Source organism: Triticum urartu, chromosome 5A, assembly GCF_056163025.1.
Source record: "Triticum urartu cultivar PI428250 chromosome 5A, HENAU_Tu73, whole genome shotgun sequence".
Taxonomy (NCBI): domain Eukaryota; kingdom Viridiplantae; phylum Streptophyta; class Magnoliopsida; order Poales; family Poaceae; genus Triticum; species Triticum urartu.
This window is the reverse complement of record NC_141877.1, coordinates 542,120,055-542,138,196: the sequence shown is the minus strand read 5'-3', so window position 1 is coordinate 542,138,196 and position 18,142 is coordinate 542,120,055. Positions and strand designations below refer to the sequence as shown.

Below are 18,142 nucleotides of genomic sequence, written 5' to 3'. Positions count from 1 at the left end.
CAAGTCTCTTTACTCGTTCCGTAATACATCATCTCACAACTAACATATTAGTTGTAATGCTTGCAAGGCTTATGTGATGTGTATTACCGAGAGGGCCCAGAGATACCTCTCCGAAAATCGGAGTGACAAATCCTAATCTCGAAATACGCCAACCCAACATCTACCTTTGGAGACACCTGTAATGCTCCTTTATAATCACCCAGTTACGTTGTGACGTTTGGTAGCACCCAAAGTGTTCCTCCGGCAAACGGGAGTTGCATAATCTCATAGTCATAGGAACATGTATAAGTCATGAAGAAAGCAATAGCAACATACTAAACGATTGGGTGCTAAGATAATGGAATGGGTCATGTCAATCAGATCATTCAGCTAATGATGTGACCTCGTTAATCAAATAACAACTCATTGTTCATGGTCAGGAAACATAACCATCTTTGATTAACGAGCTAGTCTAGTAGAGGCATACTAGTGACACTTTGTTTGTCTATGTATTCACACATGTATTATGTTTCCGGTTAATACAATTCTAGCATGAATAATAAACATTTATCATGATTATAAGGAAATAAATAATAACTTTATTATTGCCTCTAGGGCATATTTCCTTCACGGCGATGGCGCCAAGCCGCGATGCCGCCGCCGAGGACGACGAGGGAGAGGACCAGGACCCCCGCTCGCAGTCGGTGGTGGCGGCCAGGAACATACAAAGAGTACAAGAACAAACAAAGCTCATGGTTACACTTAATTCACATTTTCTAACTCTCTTTTTACATGTATAAGATGCTAGAAATAAGATGTAGAGTTTTCAAAAAATAATCAGCATACTTTCATTTTGTAGTGCTACTGTGTGCACTGGGCAACAATCATTTATGACTTAATTCAAAACACTTGTAACATAACAGAAGCAGGGTGAACAGGGTACCGCATTTGATACCAACTGAGAACACTTATTACATAACAAGACAAGAGCAAAGTGAACTTAGTGTCGCAGTGTTGTTTAAGAGAGCGGCTCGTTCAATTTAAATTCACACCGAATGAGGCCAGAACCAACTTACATGATCTGGTATAAATCTACCAAATACCCTATTTCCGCAACATCACAGAACACACGAACTAAACCTAACATACAAGTGAGGTCACGACCAATATACATGACCTAGTAAGGAACCAAGGACCTTCAGTAGAAACCACCAAAACCTCGGCACGATCCACATAAACAATATTATTCTACCATTTGGTTAAAGCTAGAACACTGCGACGCTGCATACATCTCCCTATGCAGCAACTAAAATCAAGTGTCTTCGCCATACACAAGACCAACACGGTACCAAAAATGATCTATTGCACAACCACGATAGTTAGTACCAGCCAGCACAGTTAAAGTTGCATCCACGGATCATGGCAACTGGAGAGAAGTGATATACCTCGTTGATGGCGAGCATCTGGCCGTTGGCCTTCTTCACCTTCTTGAGCTTCCTCAGGAAGTACCTGCGCGCAAACAACCAAACAATCAAACACATAAGCGCTGACGAAACCAGCGCGCGAGGAAGATCAAGGTCGGCGGAGGAGACTGACCAGAACATGGACTTGGCGCGGACCTCGTTAGTGGTCCAGAGCTTCATGCGGTAGATCTTGGGCTGCTCATCGCCGGGGGTCGCCAGCGCGCAACCCACCACCTGGTACTGGTGGAACTGCACGCAAACACAGAGAGGTCAGCCACGATGGGGGTAAGATCGACGGCGCGGCGGATCTAGAGGACTGGGGGAGGACGGCGGGGTGGGGAAGAGAGAGAGAGAGAGAGAGAGAGAGAGAGGGGGGAGGAGGAGCTTACCCTGTGGGCGACCATTATGGCGAGCTCTTAAGACCAGAGTGCGGGGCGGCGAGCGCGGGGAAGCGAAGCGAGAGGCGAGGTTGGATACGTAGTGCTAGAGGAAGGAGGAGGCAGCGGTGAGGGGGGTGGGAGGCGGGGAGGGGCACCGCTGAACTATATCGACACCGTGGACGACGACGAGCACTCCCCTCCACCTCCGCCCCCGAAGCTCATCTCCATGCCTCCTCCCTGGTCACCGACGCCTTGCGCGCCGGAGATGGCTGTCGGCCTAGATGGCAGCGACGGAGAGGGAGTTCGGTGAGTGGGTGGGGAGAGGGAGTGGGTGGATCTGGCCGCCGGTTGAGGGGAGAGGAGGGGGAGCAGCAGCCGAGAAGGGGGATCCGACGGGTTGTGGCGTAGGTTGAGGTACGGGTGTAGGGTTAGGGAAGGGAGGTGGCTTGGGGGTGGCGATGTGGTGGGGAAGGGAGGGGTCGGGGTGGCGATGCGACGAGGATGGGCGCGGGGAGGCCATGGATGCGGGGAGGTCGCCGCCGGCTGGTGGGATCGGGGGAGGGGGATCTGAGGGGGACGAGGGGAGAGGAAGAAAGAAAGAACGAAAGAAAGGAGGCGGGGGTGGTGGATGGAAGATGCCAGCTAGGGTTTCGCCTCAGGTGGGGTTGGTGGGGGAGGCGAGGAGCGACGGCTACCGTTGGATCCGGGAAGATCCAATGGTGTTTTGTGCATGATCTGTGTGCCTTGTCCACGGACCAATCAGAACGCAATACAATATTATGACCAATTGAATTGGTCGTGATAAATTTAAAAATAAGATGTTAGATCATCTTAGCTATTTACTTGACCTGATACATTGGAAAAAAATGAAACAAATGAAAAACCTTCTCATCATGTCATCAAATGTGACCTAGTTTTTAGAAGAAAAAAATAACAAAATAGTAATAAGGAACTTTTCATTTTCTTTGCACGAAAATTCATTTTTCATTTTTCGAGTGCTCAAAATGAGTTTTTTTGTGAAGAACATACCAAATATTTGTTGCAAAATTGTATCAAATCATTTTCTAAAATACTAGACCATATTTAATGTACAAATAACCAAATGGTTGGGTGTCAAAACTTTTAATCCACCTCTCGTGAAAAAGACAAATTTCCGCCGATTCAGTTGGAAGCGGGTCAAATTTGAACTACAGCTGCCTCATAGTTTGCTATTTATTTTTTCCAAAAATCATTTCTATATACATAAGTACCTATTTAATCAGAGAAACACCAAAAAAATTCCAAGATTCAACCACTAGCTAGGAACGGTCAAGCCCGCCGTTTTGACCGCATTTTGAAACGGGCATAAAAAATTCAAAAAAAATCAAAAAATTGGAAAACCTTCGCATTGTGTCATTATATGTGACCAAGTTTCCAGGAAAAATAATAAACTTGTAATACGGAAATTATTTTAGAAAAGTGTTCTCATAAATGAGCTATCATGTGTGAAGATTCATGGATTTCAACCCAAACGCTCAATCTCATGGTCATATTCATGGCATAGTTTGTTCAAATGATCTCATATTGTGCACAAGGGTGCATCTTGGAATTCCAAACAATGTTGCCAAAGGGAGTTTTCATTTTCTTTGCACGGAAAATTCATTTTCCATTTTTCGAGTGCCCGAAATGAGGTTTTTTTGTGAAGGACCTACCATATATTTGTTGCAAAATTGTACCAAATCATTTTTATAAAATATTAGGACATATTTAATGCACAATTGACAAAATGATTGGGTGCCAAAAGTTTTGATCCACCTCTGGTGAAAAAGACAAATTCCCGCCGATTCAGTTGGAAGCGGGTCAAATTTGAACTGCAGCTGCCTCATAGTTTGCTATTTATTTTTTTTCCAAAAATCATTTCTAGGTACATAAGTACCTATTTAATCAGAGAAACACCAAAAAAATTCCAAGATTCAACCACTAGCTAGGAACGGTCAAGCCCGCCGTTTTGACCGCATTTTGAAACGAGCATAAAAAATTCAAAAAAAATCAAAAAATTGGAAAACCTTCGCATTGTGTCATTATATGTGACCAAGTTTCCAAGAAAAATAATAAACTTGTAATACAGAAATTATTTTAGAAAAGTGTTCTCATAAATGAGCTATCATGTGTGAAGATTCATGGATTTCAACCCAAACGCTCAATCTCATGGTCACATTCATGGAATAGTTTGTTCAAATGATCTCATATTGTGCACAAGGGTGCATCTTGGAATTCCAAACAATGTTGCCAAAGGGATTTTTCATTTTCTTTGCACGGAAAATTCATTTTCCATTTTTCGAATGCCCGAAATGAGGTTTTTTTGTGAAGGACCTACCATATATTTGTTGCAAAATTGTACCAAATCATTTTTATAAAATATTAGGACATATTTAATGCACAATTGACAAAATGGTTGGGTGTCAAAAGTTTTGATCCACCTCTGGTGAAAAAGACAAATTCCCGCCGATTCAGTTGGAAGCGGGTCAAATTTGAACTGCAGCTGCCTCATAGTTTGCTATTTATTTTTTCCAAAAATCATTTCTAGGTACATAAGTATCTATTTAATCAGAGAAACATCGAAAGTTTTCCAAAATTCAACCACTAGCTAGGAACGGTCAAGCCCGCCGTTTTGACCGCATTTTGAAACGGGCATAACAAATTAAAAAAAAAATCAAAAAATTGGAAAACCTTCGCATTGTGTCATTATATGTGACCAAGTTTCCAGGAAAAATAATAAACTTGTAATACGGTAATTATTTTAAAAAAGTGTTCTCAGAAATGAGCTATCAAGTGTGAAGATTCATGGCTTCCAAGCCAAATGATCAATCTTATGGCCACATTCATGGCATAGTTTGTTCAAATGATCTCATATTATGCACAAGGGTGCATATTAGAATGGCAAACAATGTTGCCTAAGGAAGTTTTCATTTTCTTTGTACGAAAAAACCATTTTCCATTTTCTGAGTGCCTGAAATGAGTTTTTTTGTGAAGGACCTACCATATATTTGTTGCAAAATTGGACCTAATCAATTTTATAAAATACTAGGCCATATTTAATGCACAATTGACAAAATGGTTGGGTGTCAAAAATTTTGATCCACCTCTGGTGAAAAAGACAAATTCCGTCGATTCAGTTGGAAGCGGGTCAAATTTGAACTGCAGCTGCCTCATAGTTTGCTCTTTATTTTTTCCAAAAATCATTTCTAGGTAAATAAGTATCTATTTAATCAGAAATACATGGTTTGATGGCGAGACATCGAGGTTAGGACGGTGGCCGAGGGCCCCAACTCTAGAGCGCGTAAGCTCGCATGCCCGCCGCGTGGTCACCGCGTGACCGTGGCGTTGCCATGTGTTTTGGGCGGCCTAGGCATGTCTAGTGTGTTGGGCACTCCCCAGGTAGGTGCTAGGAAGAAAATCACAACATAAGATTCTCACGAGGAGACCGATCGATGCTCAAACATGAATAAGCAGCCAAGTGTTTGATTTGCGGTATGGGAAATGCACATGGATAATGGGCGTGAGTTTTGGATGAGGATGATCAGTTACTAAGAAGACCGTCTTCACAAATTTTCACCTCAAAAGGAGGAGCCTAGGTGGTACTTGCTTTACAAAGTACCACACTGGACATAAATACGAATATTGAAGCTGGGCTCAAAATAATGAATGGATTGAGTTGGCATTTGGTGGAGGATGGTTATTTGGGCATAGGAAAGCACTGTAGAAAATGGATACCATTTGGACATGCCAAAGTGGTACTTCCTTCACAAACTGTTGTTCTGAACAGAATAGGAAAATGAATATTTTTGAATTATTTTTGAACTAGGAAAGGAAGGTTTTTACATATTCGACGAAGATATGACCCAAAGAATTTATGAGATTTTTTTGGGAATTTTGGGAATGACAGAAATATAGGTTGCTTCACAACCTAGGGCAAAAACTGCCACATGGACATGACACATAGGCAAAACTGATGAGATGGCGTCTAGTCATCGCAACCCACCACAATTTACAAGACTATGACCATCTATATTGGTCGTTAACAACTAGAAATAAGGCAGCGGACTAGCGCTGTTTGCTTTATGACCATTTTGTGTAAGGAAATTATGACCTTTCTGACCAAAATGGTCGCAATGGTTTAGGGTTTGGAGCCCCCCAGACAGCTTTTGACCAATTGGTCTAAAATGGTCATAAATTTATGACCAATTCTTCAAGGGTCACTGACAGAAGGTCATAAGTTGACATATTTCTTGTAGTGTAGTATCACCGAAACCTGGCAACAATATCATTGATTGTAAGTGGGTATATAAAATAAAGAGAAAAATCTGATGGAAGCATAGACAGGTATAAGGCAAATTAGTTGCAAAAGGGTTTAATCAAAGGTTTGGAATTGATTATGAAGATACTTTTAGCCCTGTTGTTAAGTCAGCTACTATTCGACTTGTCTTGTCTATTGCAATTTCCAGAGGTTGGAGTTTAAGACAACTAGATGTCCAGAACGCGTTTCTTCATGGTGTTCTTGAGGAAGAAGTGTTCATGCGGCAACCACCAGGATATGAGAATCAAAGCACACCACAATATGTATGTAAGTTGGACAAAGCATTGTACGGTTTGAAACAAGCCCCACGAGCTTGGTATTCCAGGTTAAGCATGCAGTTACAAAATCTTGGGTTCACACCATCTAAGGCAGATACTTCTCTATTCTTTTATAACAAAGGGAATATCACTATCTTTGCGCTTGTTTATGTTGATAATATAATCGTTGCTAGTTCAAGCTCAGATGCCACTATTTGTTTACTTAAGGATCTGAAGTTAGAATTTGCTCTCAAGGACTTGGGTGATCTTCACTATTTTTGAGAATTGAGGTAAAGAAAATTAAAGATGGTATACTTCTCTCTCAGGAAAAATATACTAATGATATCCTCAGAAGAGTGGGATTGGAGCACTGCAAGCCAGTAAGTACACCAATTTCTACCTCAGAAAAGCTTACAGTTGAATGTGGAGAAGCACTTGGGTCAGAAGATGCAACAAAATTATAGAAGTGTTGTAGGTGCTCTACAGTATTTAACACTTACACGTCCTGATATTTCTTATTCAGTAAATAAAGTCTGCCAATACTTGCATGCACCCAGAACTACTCATTGGACTGCAGTGAAGAGAATTCTTAGATATCTCAAATTTTCAGAAGGCCTTGGGCTCCAGATTACCAAGTCCTCTTCTATGCTTGTTACTGCTTACTCTGATGCTGACTGGGCAGGATGTGCTGATGACAGAAGGTCTATAGGTGGTTTTGCTGTTTTTCTGGGAACAAATCTTGTGTCTTGGAGTGCAAGAAAGCAAGCAACTGTTTCTAGGTCAAGTACAGAAGCTGAATACAAGGCCTTAGTAAATGCTACAACTGAAGTAATGTGGATATATACATTACTCTATGAGCTTGGGATCAAAGCTCCATAGGCTGCAAGATTATGGTGTGATAATATTGGTGCAACCTATCTCTCAGCCAATCCGGTCTTTCATGCACGCACAAAACACATTGAGGTTGATTTTCATTTTGTCAGAGAAAGAGTAGCTCGAAAGCTACTGGACATTCGGTTTATACCTACTGGAGATCAACTTGCTGATGGTTTTACAAAACCTCTCACCATAAGAAGGTTGGATGAGTTCAAGTATAATCTCAACCTTAGCAAAGTTTCATAAGGTTTAGATTGAGGGGGAGTGTTGAAATAGTTGGTTAGTTAGAGATAGAGTTGTATAGGGATAGATATCTTGTTTAAATCTTGTACCCTTCTCTATCTCTTCTTCTGTTAGCTCTCCCTCGTAATCCTCCTGTAACGATCGTTTCCTGTAACGATCGATCTCTCTCGATCTCATCTTGTAAGCCACAGCATTGCCTCTTTATATACAAGTGTGGCCCGAGCAAAGAGTTATACGCTTCCCATATCGTTTCACAACCCTATCTTTGATTGGAACATCTGCGCGATTCCAGATCCTCCAGACTTGCTGAAGTTCACCTGATGGGGAGAATGCGAGATACTTGGTAGGGTTGCCCCAGGCTGACAGGCCACGCATGATCATCGTCACCATCGGCAAAGGGCCATTGAGATCTAACATGTAAACGGAACTATCATAACCTAGAGTGTAGAACAAGCCGTGCTTATCATTGTAAAGAACATCTACGAAGCCTTGGTCGCTAGGGAGCAATGTCCACTGCTTGTCACCGGGCCTAGCAAAGGAGAGCCTCCACTTGTCTGGGGTATGCACGATTACCACGATGCATGCGGCTATCTCGGTGGCAGCGGAGATGGCAACCCGGGTATACCCCGAATGCCATGCCCAGGTGATGATCGGGTTGTGGGATCTGTTTTCCAGTCGAGCCTTCAGGGCACGCTTATGGTCCTAGTCATAGCGGCTCTCCCCGTGGTAGATTGTCACGAACGGTGGGAGCGCGGCCCGGGAGCCGGTAATAGGGTTGAGAAGGTACGGGTCCCCGGACTCGTCAGTGGCGAACACCCAGCCGTGACAAGAGGAGACGAATCCCCGGCTCTGTTCGAGGGACCTTTGAAAGGGGACACAGAACGTGGCGTTGGTGGAGGGGCAATACAGGGCGGCGGAAGGTCTCATAGGCGTGGTGCCAGGACGTGCAGACGGCGCCAGATCGAATAATGCTGGGGACATCCAGCTCTGCCATGACGGTCAGGAGGAGGTCCTCCGGCAGGCCAGACCAATCGGCGGTGCCATGATGGGAAGCAGTTAACCACCTCTGAGGCGCGTGGTTCTTGATCGCTCTGGCTAGTGCGTTGACGGCGGAGATGGACAAGGCTGCTCCCATGGCGGCTGCTGGTTGCGTCCCGCGTTGATCGGTGGTTGTGTGGCGTGCTCCATTGTACTCCTATATATGAGAGGAACCAGCAGAAAGCTAGTCCGAGTCGGACAGCAGTAACATGTACCTGTGCGCGGTATTATCACTGGAATTGAGCACGTATTGTGTCCGATCGAGTTGTCTAGGTCTCCCAATCCTACTTACTAGCTAGGTGTGTCAAACATGCTGTTATATTGATACGGTATACATTGATGTATATTGGCGTGTCATCCTTAACCCGCACCTGGAGGTAGTTAGGATAGATATACATGAGTTGTTTCTTTCTCTCCAAGTTCTATCTTCTCCCTGAATATCTCCTGTATCCAAACTACTTTGTATGCGCTGTACGGGAAGTGCGCCCCGCCTATATTAACATGTACCCGTTGGCCTCAATAGGCAAGACGTTTCCAGCTATTCGCACATGGTAGTTAGAGCTATCCTTTTCCCATCAAAGCTCCCTGCAAACTCCATCTAGCCCTAGCCATGTCTTCCACCTCCGGCGCTTCCCAAACCAACCCCAATAGCCAAGTTACCGAGAAGCTAACCTGCACAAATTATGTGCTATGGCGCACGCAAGTCATCCCTCAGCTGCGCGGTGCCGGTGTCCACGGCTACATCGACGGCACCAAGCCGGAGCCGGCGAAATTCCTCGTCACCACCAAGGATGGCAAGGAGGATTCGTCAACGCCCAACCCTCTCCACCCAATCTGGGTCCGGGAGGATCAGCAGGTTCTGGGATACCTGCTGAACAACCTGACACGTGAGGTGCTGCTCACGGTGACCACGGTCACCACCGCGGGCACGCTCTGGACGACGCTCGCTGGGATGTTCTCGTCTCAGTCTGCCAGCCGCATCAACAACATACGAACGTCCCTCATCAACACGCAGAAGGGGAGTCTCTCCGTTGCCTCCTACTTCGCCGCCATGCGCGACGCCGATGAGCTAGCCGCCGCAGGCAAGGCGATCCCCGACAACGAACTCGCCTCCTACATCATCCATGGGCTCGACGCCGACTATCAGCCTCTGGTGTTTGCCCTCGACGCTCGCGTGACCGGGGTAACCCTTGATGAACTCTTTGCCATGTTATCCAATTTCGATCAGCGCATGGCTCACTTCCAGGGGGCCGGTGGCGGCGGCTTCAAATCATCCGCGAACGCAGCCACTCGCGGGTGGAGCGGTGGCTCTCGCTCCCGTGGCTCCTCTCGCAACAAGGGCAGGTCCGGCGGCAGCAACCGTGGCGCTGCGCCACCCAAATATGGTGGCCGAGGCCGTCGCGGACATGGTGCTGGCGGCGGCGGCGGCAGGAACCGTCTGGACACCCCTAAGTGCCAGATCTGCGGCAAGGTTGGGCATACAGCAAAAGATTGCTGGTACAGGTATGAGGAGGATGACTACGACTCCCAAGATGAAGAAAAGGTCGATGTGGCGGCTGATGGCTCATATGGTGTCGACACGAACTGGTATGTTGACAGTGGTGCTACCAACCACATCACCAATGAGCTCGAAAAAGTAACCATGAAGGAGAAATATCGCGACAAGGATCAAATCCATACTGCCAGTGGAGAAGGTATGAGTATACGTCACTTTGGTCACTCAATATTTCGTACCCCTCATCGTAATATTCATCTTAGAAAAATTCTGCATGTTCCTAGTGCCAACAAGAGTCTTCTTTCTGTCCATCGAATTGCCCTTGATAATCATGTATTTCTTGAATTTCACCCTTACTTCTTTTTGATCAAGGATCAGGCAAGGAGGACGATTCTCTATCGAGGTAGATGCGTTGGTGGCCTCTATCCGTTGATTCCGGAGTTTCAAAGACCAAATAAATATGCTTGTGGTGCTATCAAGCTCTCGTCCACACGATGGCATGATCGTTTAGGACATGCATCTTTTTCTTTAGTTAAAAAATTACTTAGGAAAAACAATCTCCCATTTGTTGGTGAGCGTCATAATGAGACAATTTGTGATTCATGTCAGAAAGCTAAAAGTCATCAGTTGCCTTACCCTATTTCTAGCAGTGTTTCTACCAAACCACTACAATTGATCTTTTCTGATGTTTGGGGTCCTGCCCCTACTTCTGTTGGCAGACACACTTATTATGTTAGCTTCATCGATGATTTTAGCAAATTTTCTTGGATCTATCTTTTAAAGAAACGGTCTGATGTGTTTCAAGTGTTCAAAAACTTTCAAGCTCTTTTTGAGCGAAAATTTGACAGCAAAATCATCGCTGTCCAGTCAGACTGGGGAGGGGAGTACGAAAAGTTAAACTCCTTCTTCCAAACACTTGGTGTCTCACATCAAGTGTCATGTCCTCATGCTCACCAGCAAAACGGGTCAGCAGAACGCAAGCATCGACATATTGTCGAGGTTGGCCTTGCCCTTCTAGCCGGCGCATCCATGCCTCTAAAATTCTGGGATGAAGCGTTTTTAACCACAGTCCATATCATCAACATGCTCCCTAGTCGTGTTATTCATAATGAAACTCCGATAGAAAGACTTCTCCACACCAAACCAGACTATAAGTCCCTTCGTGTATTTGGGTGTGCATGTTGGCCTAACCTTCGTCCCTACAACAACCGCAAGCTCATGTTTCGATCAAAATAGTGCGTATTTCTTGGTTATAGCGCACAGCACAAAGGTGTCAAGTGCTTAGATGTTTCCACCGGGCGAGTGTACATCTCCCGTGATGTCGTTTTTGATGAAACCAAGTTTCCATTTGCCGATCTCCACCCAAACGCCGGTGCACTACTTCGAGAAGAAATTCTCCTCCTACCCCCCCCCCCCATCTCACTAGTTTTGACAAAGGGGGACTAAATATTGATGATCATTCGTTGACTAACTCATCTAATGGCATGCATGAGCTTTGTGTTGATGAAACAGGAGAAAATTGTGAAGCAAATAATCAACAAGGTGAAAAATCCGGGCCATATTTCATGTGTCCCGTGGCAGGAGACAACGCGCCAGGGGACAGATCCACCTCGGGATCGGCAGCGCAGCCGCTGACCAGATCCTCCTCGGAATCTGATGGTGCAGGGACGCCAGGTGCAGGCTTGCGCGCCGGCCTGCCAGATGCGCGCGTCTCCACCACCGACACGTGCGCCCTCCCCGACATGCGGGTCCCTCCAGGCAGCACGCGGTACGGCGCCCGTCCCGTCACGTATCAGCGGCGCGGATCCGCGCGGGTCTCTGAAGCTGGCCCCACTGGTGCTGATCAACCGACCGGAACGCACAATGATGAGCGGGTCCTCGCCTTGGGATCTTCTGCACCCACCCATGGCGAGGCGCCTCAGCCAGCGACCACAGAAGATCCGGCCAGCCCCGCGCTAACTGAGGCTGCTGCTGCACCTGCTACTGGGTCCATGGCAGGATCCCCCTCGGGATCTGTTGCTGATCCATCCATGCAGCCCTCCGGATCCTCTGTGGCTGCGGACTCTGTAGCTCCTCCTTCACGACGAACACGGCTCCAACAAGGTTTAATTCAGCCTTTAAATTATAAACATGTAACCAAATATGGCTTGGTCTGTTCCACAGGAGAACCAGATGAGCCAGCGACTCTTGATGAAGCACTTCGTGATGATAAGTGGAAGAAGGCAATGAATGAAGAATACATGGCATTAAAGAAAAACAAGACCTGGCACTTGGTTCCTCCATAGCAAGGTAAAAACTTGATTGATTGTAAGTGGGTTTTTCGGATCAAAAGGAGATCTGATGGAACTATTGATCGCTATAAGGCTAGGCTAGTTGCAAAAGGCTTCAAACAGCGATATGGTATAGACTATGAGGATACATTTAGTCCTGTGATAAAAGCAGCCACCATTCGTCTTGTTTTGTCCATTGCTGTTTCCAGGGGATGGAGTCTTAGGCAGCTTGACGTACAGAACGCGTTTCTTCATGGTGTTCTGGAAGAGGAAGTGTATATGAAACAACCTCTTGGGTTTGAAAGTAAGAAAACTCCCTCCTATGTGTGCAAACTTGATAAAGCATTATATGGATTGAAGCAAGCTCCAAGGGCGTGGTACTCACGTCTTTGTCACAAGATGCAAACACTTGGATTTATCCCCTCTAAGTCAGACATGTCATTGTTCATCTATAACAGATCCAATACATGCATATTTGTTCCATCTATGTTGATGATATAATTGTAACTAGCTCATCTAATGAAGCAATTAAAGGACTGTTAAAGGACTTGAGTGCAGACTTTGCGTTAAAGGATCTTGGAGACTTGCACTACTTTCTTGGAATTGAGGTCACTAGTAGAAAAAGGGTCAAACGTGAAGCACATTAGTGCCGGTTTGTATTTGAGCCGGCACTAATGTACACATTAGTGCCGGTTCCAACGGCTAGCCGGGCCGCTTTCATTAGTACCGGTTCGTGGCGAACCTTTAGCACCGGTTCGTGCCACGAACCGGTACTAATGAGAGTGGTGGCAGGATGTTGTCAGAATGGGGCCCCTCCAGCCCCTTTAGTACCGGTTCTTGGCACGAACCGGTACTAAAGGTCGTCCTATGTAAACCCTTCGTCCACCCGAGCTCACTTTGTTCTTCCCCTTTCCCCTCTCCTCTCTGTTCTTCCCCTCTTCCTCTTGAGCTCATCACATATTTTGCCCAGAATTTGTCAAGATTTGAAGGCCCCCATCCATTCAAATGATCACAAAGGTTAGCAACTTTGTCCTTTCATCTCTCATTGCTAGATTAGCTCTTGCAATGCTTTATATAGTGATTAATTTGTGAGTTTAGTAATTTGGGAGGATATATATATATATGTGCTAGTATTTGATTTATATGCAATTTGAGGTCAAAAATAACACTTAGTTTGCATATGTAGGTGTGGTTTACTTAGTGCCTTCTAAATCTCCATCGTAGCCACCGTCGATCGCCCGCACCGTCCCGTCGCCGGCACCACCTTGTGGTGAGCCTCTTGTTCATGAAATTTTATATAAAAATTGATGTTTGTGTGATTTGGATATATAGTTACTCGTATAATTATCTTACCCGTACGTTGTTTGTTATACATATAGTGCCATGGTTTTGATATCCGTCCCCGTCGGCCCTAGTCCTTGTTATGATTCAGATGTGGTATGTATATTCTCTTTTAAAACTAGTTGCATTTTGTGTTTATGACAAATTATGCCCATCAAGTTGACATAGAAATTTTTTCTAGGAGGTATGTGAACCGGAAATTCCAACCGACCCTATTGCCGAGAGGTTAAATTTAGTTGAAAGAGAAAACGAGTACTTGAAAGAAAAGTTGAAAAGAATTGAGGGGGAGAAGATGGAATTGGAGTTGCATGTTGCCGATGTCGTCGATGATCACAAGATCAAGATGGAGAAAATGCGCTTGAAGATTAGAAAGATTAGAAAATATGCCATCGATAGTGAGGCTTGGTATCATTATGCTGTTGGATCCATTGTTACCTTAGTTGCGATCTTGATCGTATTTGTTGTTGCATTTAAATGCTTTAGCTAGAGAGTTATTTGTTTGTTGCATTTAAGTGTTGTATGAACTTTATATATGAACTTGTATCAATTTGGTCTATTCGGTGTTGTGTAATGAAGATGAGCCGGCAATGGATGTACGATGACCGATGCTCTCCCCAGTTCGTTGAGGGCGTGCATACTTTTCTGCTTGCGGCTGAGGCAAACAAGCGGGCGGATGGTTTTATGCCTTGTCCATGTGCTCGCTGTAAGAATGGTAACAATTAATCTACGTCAAGAGCCATTCACGTCCACCTGTTTAAGTCCGGTTTCATGCCCCATTATAATGTTTGGACCAAGCACGGAGAAAGAGGGGTTATGATGGAAGACAATGAAGAAGAAGAGGACGACGACAGCTATCCTGGCCATGGGTTCCCTGAATACGATGATACAACAATGGGGGAAGAAGCTGAGCCGGTAATGCGGGAAGAAGCTGAGCCGACAATGCGGGAAGAAGCTGAAGAAGAGGCATCAGATGAGCCCATTGATGATCTAGGTCGGGCCATTGCCGATGCAAAGAGAAACTACGCAAGTGATTTGGAGAAGAAGAAGTTGCAGCACATGTTAGAGGATCACAAAAAATTGTTGTACCCGAATTGCGTAGGTGACAAGAAAAAGCTGGGCACCACACTGGAATTGCTGCAATGGAAGGCAGAGAATGGTGTATCTGACAAGGGATTTGGAAAGTTGCTGGTAATGATAAAGGATATGCTTCCAAAGGACAACGAATTGCCCGAGAGTACGTACGAAGCAAAGAAGGCTGTCTGCCCTCTAGGGTTAGAGGTGAAGAAGATACATGCATGCCCTAATGATTGCATCCTCTACCGCGGTGAGTACGAGGATTTGAATGCTTGCCCGGTATGTGGTGCATTGCGCTATAAGATCAGCCGCGATGACCCTGGTGATGTCGAGGGCCGGCGCCCCAGGAAGAAGATTCCTGCCAAGGTGATGTGGTATGCTCCTATAATACCACGGTTGAAATGTTTGTTCCAAAACAAAGAGCATGCCAAGGCGATGCGATGGCACAGAGAAGACCGTAAGAAAGACGGAAAGTTGAGAGTACCCGCTGACGGGTCGCAGTGGAGAAAAATCGAAAGAAAGTACGGGAAGGAGTTTGCAGATGACGCAAGGAGCGTATGGTTTGGTCTAAGCGCAGATGGCATTAATCCTTTTGGGGAGCAGAGCAGCAACCATAGCACCTGGCCTGTGACTCTATGTTTGTATAACCTTCCTCCTTGGTTGTGCATGAAGCAGAAGTTCATTATGATGCCAGTGCTCATCCAAGACCCTAAGCAACCCGGCAACGACATTGATGTGTACCTAAGGCCATTAGTTGAAGAACTCTTACAACTATGGAATGGAACAGGTGTACGTGCGTGGGATGAGCACATGGGGGAAGAATTTGACCTAAAGGCGTTGCTGTTCGTGACCATCAATGATTGGCCTGCTCTCAGTAACCTTTCAGGACAGACAAACAAGGGATACCGCGCATGCACGCACTGTTTGGACGATATTGACGCTATGGCATTGGGTTCATTGACCCAAACACCGTTAATGAATACACATGGAAATTAGATGCATATTATGAAAGAGGTAGAGGACAGCATGTTCGAGTTCTTGAAGCGCCTCAAATACAATGAAGATATACTACTTCCTTACAACTTCCAGTGAGTCACACTTTCTTGTATTACAAATTCTCTATTTTTGCCTACTAGCTAGCTACATGTTTTTGCTTACCTATGCCCGCTTAATTAAGACATGCAAACGTGTGTGCATGCAGATATCACTGGATCTTGTGTATCATTAAAGTTGACGCCGGAACAGTTGAAATACTGGACTCGCTACTCAAAGCAAATAGTGACTATAACATCTTGTTTGGGATAGTCAACAGGTAATTTCAATCATTATTAACTATATATCTCGGCCTATTTAGTTCGTCATTTCATGATATGAACTATTTAATAACCCCTTTATTCATTTTTTTGTCGGCGGGCAGGGCTTGGGCAAGGTTCATCAGCGTCACGGAAGGCGAATGGAAACCAAAGCTGAAATGGTTTCGAGCCAAGGTAAGTAATTAAGTAGTACTAGCTAGCTAGCTAGCTGCCATCTCTTTAATTATCATGCTTGATTAATTATTATCCGATCAAATTAAATTCCATTCTCGTAATAAAGGCCCTGAAGCAGGCGCAGGGGACTGATCTGTGTGCATTCTGCGTTTGCGAGAATATTCGCATGATGGCGTCCGAAAGGAGCAGATCTCAAAGACAGGAATGGGTACGCTTGTTAGAACACTATTCACAATTTTTACACCATTATCGATATCTAGTCACACAACTAATACACATGCATATTGATCTCCTTCTTAACAGTTCAAAGAGGTGCGAGACAAGCTCCTACCAACGGAGCGCGTAGAAGCACTTCAAGAGGAAATAGCGGGATTTTTGCTCGACCAAGTAATAAATCCGAAGGGAGAATACTATTACCCGCTACCGCCCCCATCGAAAAAGACATGAACCACTTCCAATTGTCATCGTGCTTCGAAGGCACCAATCAGGCTAATGCCACTGGCTCCGAAGGCAACATGCATATGTAGGAGAAATTGTATATAGCTATACATGTGTGTATGTGTGAATTAATATGGTGGTTTGTGAGACATGATTGATGATATATATATGATTGGTTCTACTAGAAATTCTATATATATATATATGCATAACGTGTACAATGTGTAGTACCGTAAAATACCAGCAAACGAAAAAGAATTAAAATGGAAAACACAAAATTAAATGAAAAAGAAATCATAAAACCAAAACCCCCCCAACATTTTAGTACCGGTTGGTGTTACCAACCGGTACTAAAGGGCTCCCGGCCCCCGGAGCTGGCTCGTGCCACGTGGTTGCCCTTTAGCACCGGTTCATGCTGAACCGGTACTAAAGGGGGGGCGCCTTTAGTGCCGAAATTTTAGTGCCGGTTACCTAACCGGCACTAAAGGGCCTTACGAACCGGTGCTATTGTCCAGTTCTGCACTAGTGGGTAAAGAAGCATTCGAATGGACTTCACCTTTCTCAAGCTAAGTATGCAACTAATCTGGTTAAAAAGGCAGGACTGCAAGGTTGTAAACCTTCCCTCACACCATTATCAAGCTCAGAAAAGTTGTCACTTATGGAAGGTACACCTTTGAGTCAGAAAGATAGTACAAAATATAGAAGTCTAGTAGGGGCTCTTCAGTACTTAACTCTTACCAGGCCTGATCTTTCATTTGCTGTCAACAAAGTTTGCCAATTTTTGCATGCACCTACTACTGTTCATTTGACAGCTGCAAAGCGTATCATTAGATATGTTAAACATACTCTGAGTATAGGTCTGAATTTCAGCAAGTCGTCCTCTACTCTTGTCAGTGCTTTCTCTGACTCTGATTGGGAAGGCTGCCTGGATGACAGGCGCTCCACAGGAGGCTTTGCAATATTTTTTGGACCTAATCTGATATCATGGTGTGCACGTAAGCAGGCTACTGTCTCTAGGTCAAGCACTGAGGCAGAATACAAGGCACTAGCAAATGCCACAGCTGAAATCATATGGGTTCAGTCTATGTTGAAAGAGCTTGGTGTAAAAGGCAAACAAGCTCCATGCTTGTGGTGTGATAACCTTGGTGCTACTTATCTTTCTGCCAATCCTGTGTTCCATGCCAGAACAAAGCATATAGAGATAGATTTTCACTTTGTCAGAGAAAGAGTTGCTCAAAGACAACTTGACATCCGGTTTGTGCATTCCAAAGATTAAATTGCAGATGGATTCACAAAGCCCCTGCCACAAAAAGCTTTGAAAACTTCATGCATAATCTCAACTTGATGAAGTTGTGATTAAGGGAGGGTGTCAAACATGCTGTTATATTGATACGGTATACATTGGCGTATATCGGCGTGTCATCCTTGACCCGCACCCGGAGGTAGTTAGGATAGATATAGAATA

At 44.8% G+C, this 18,142-nt stretch overlaps 1 pseudogene; it reads right to left on the bottom strand.

Annotated features, from left to right (window-relative positions):
* Positions 1 to 7,735: 7,735 nt before the first annotated feature.
* Positions 7,736 to 8,669, bottom strand: LOC147972660 (F-box/kelch-repeat protein At1g57790-like; annotated as a pseudogene).
* Between the last annotated feature and the right edge of the window lie 9,473 nt (positions 8,670 to 18,142).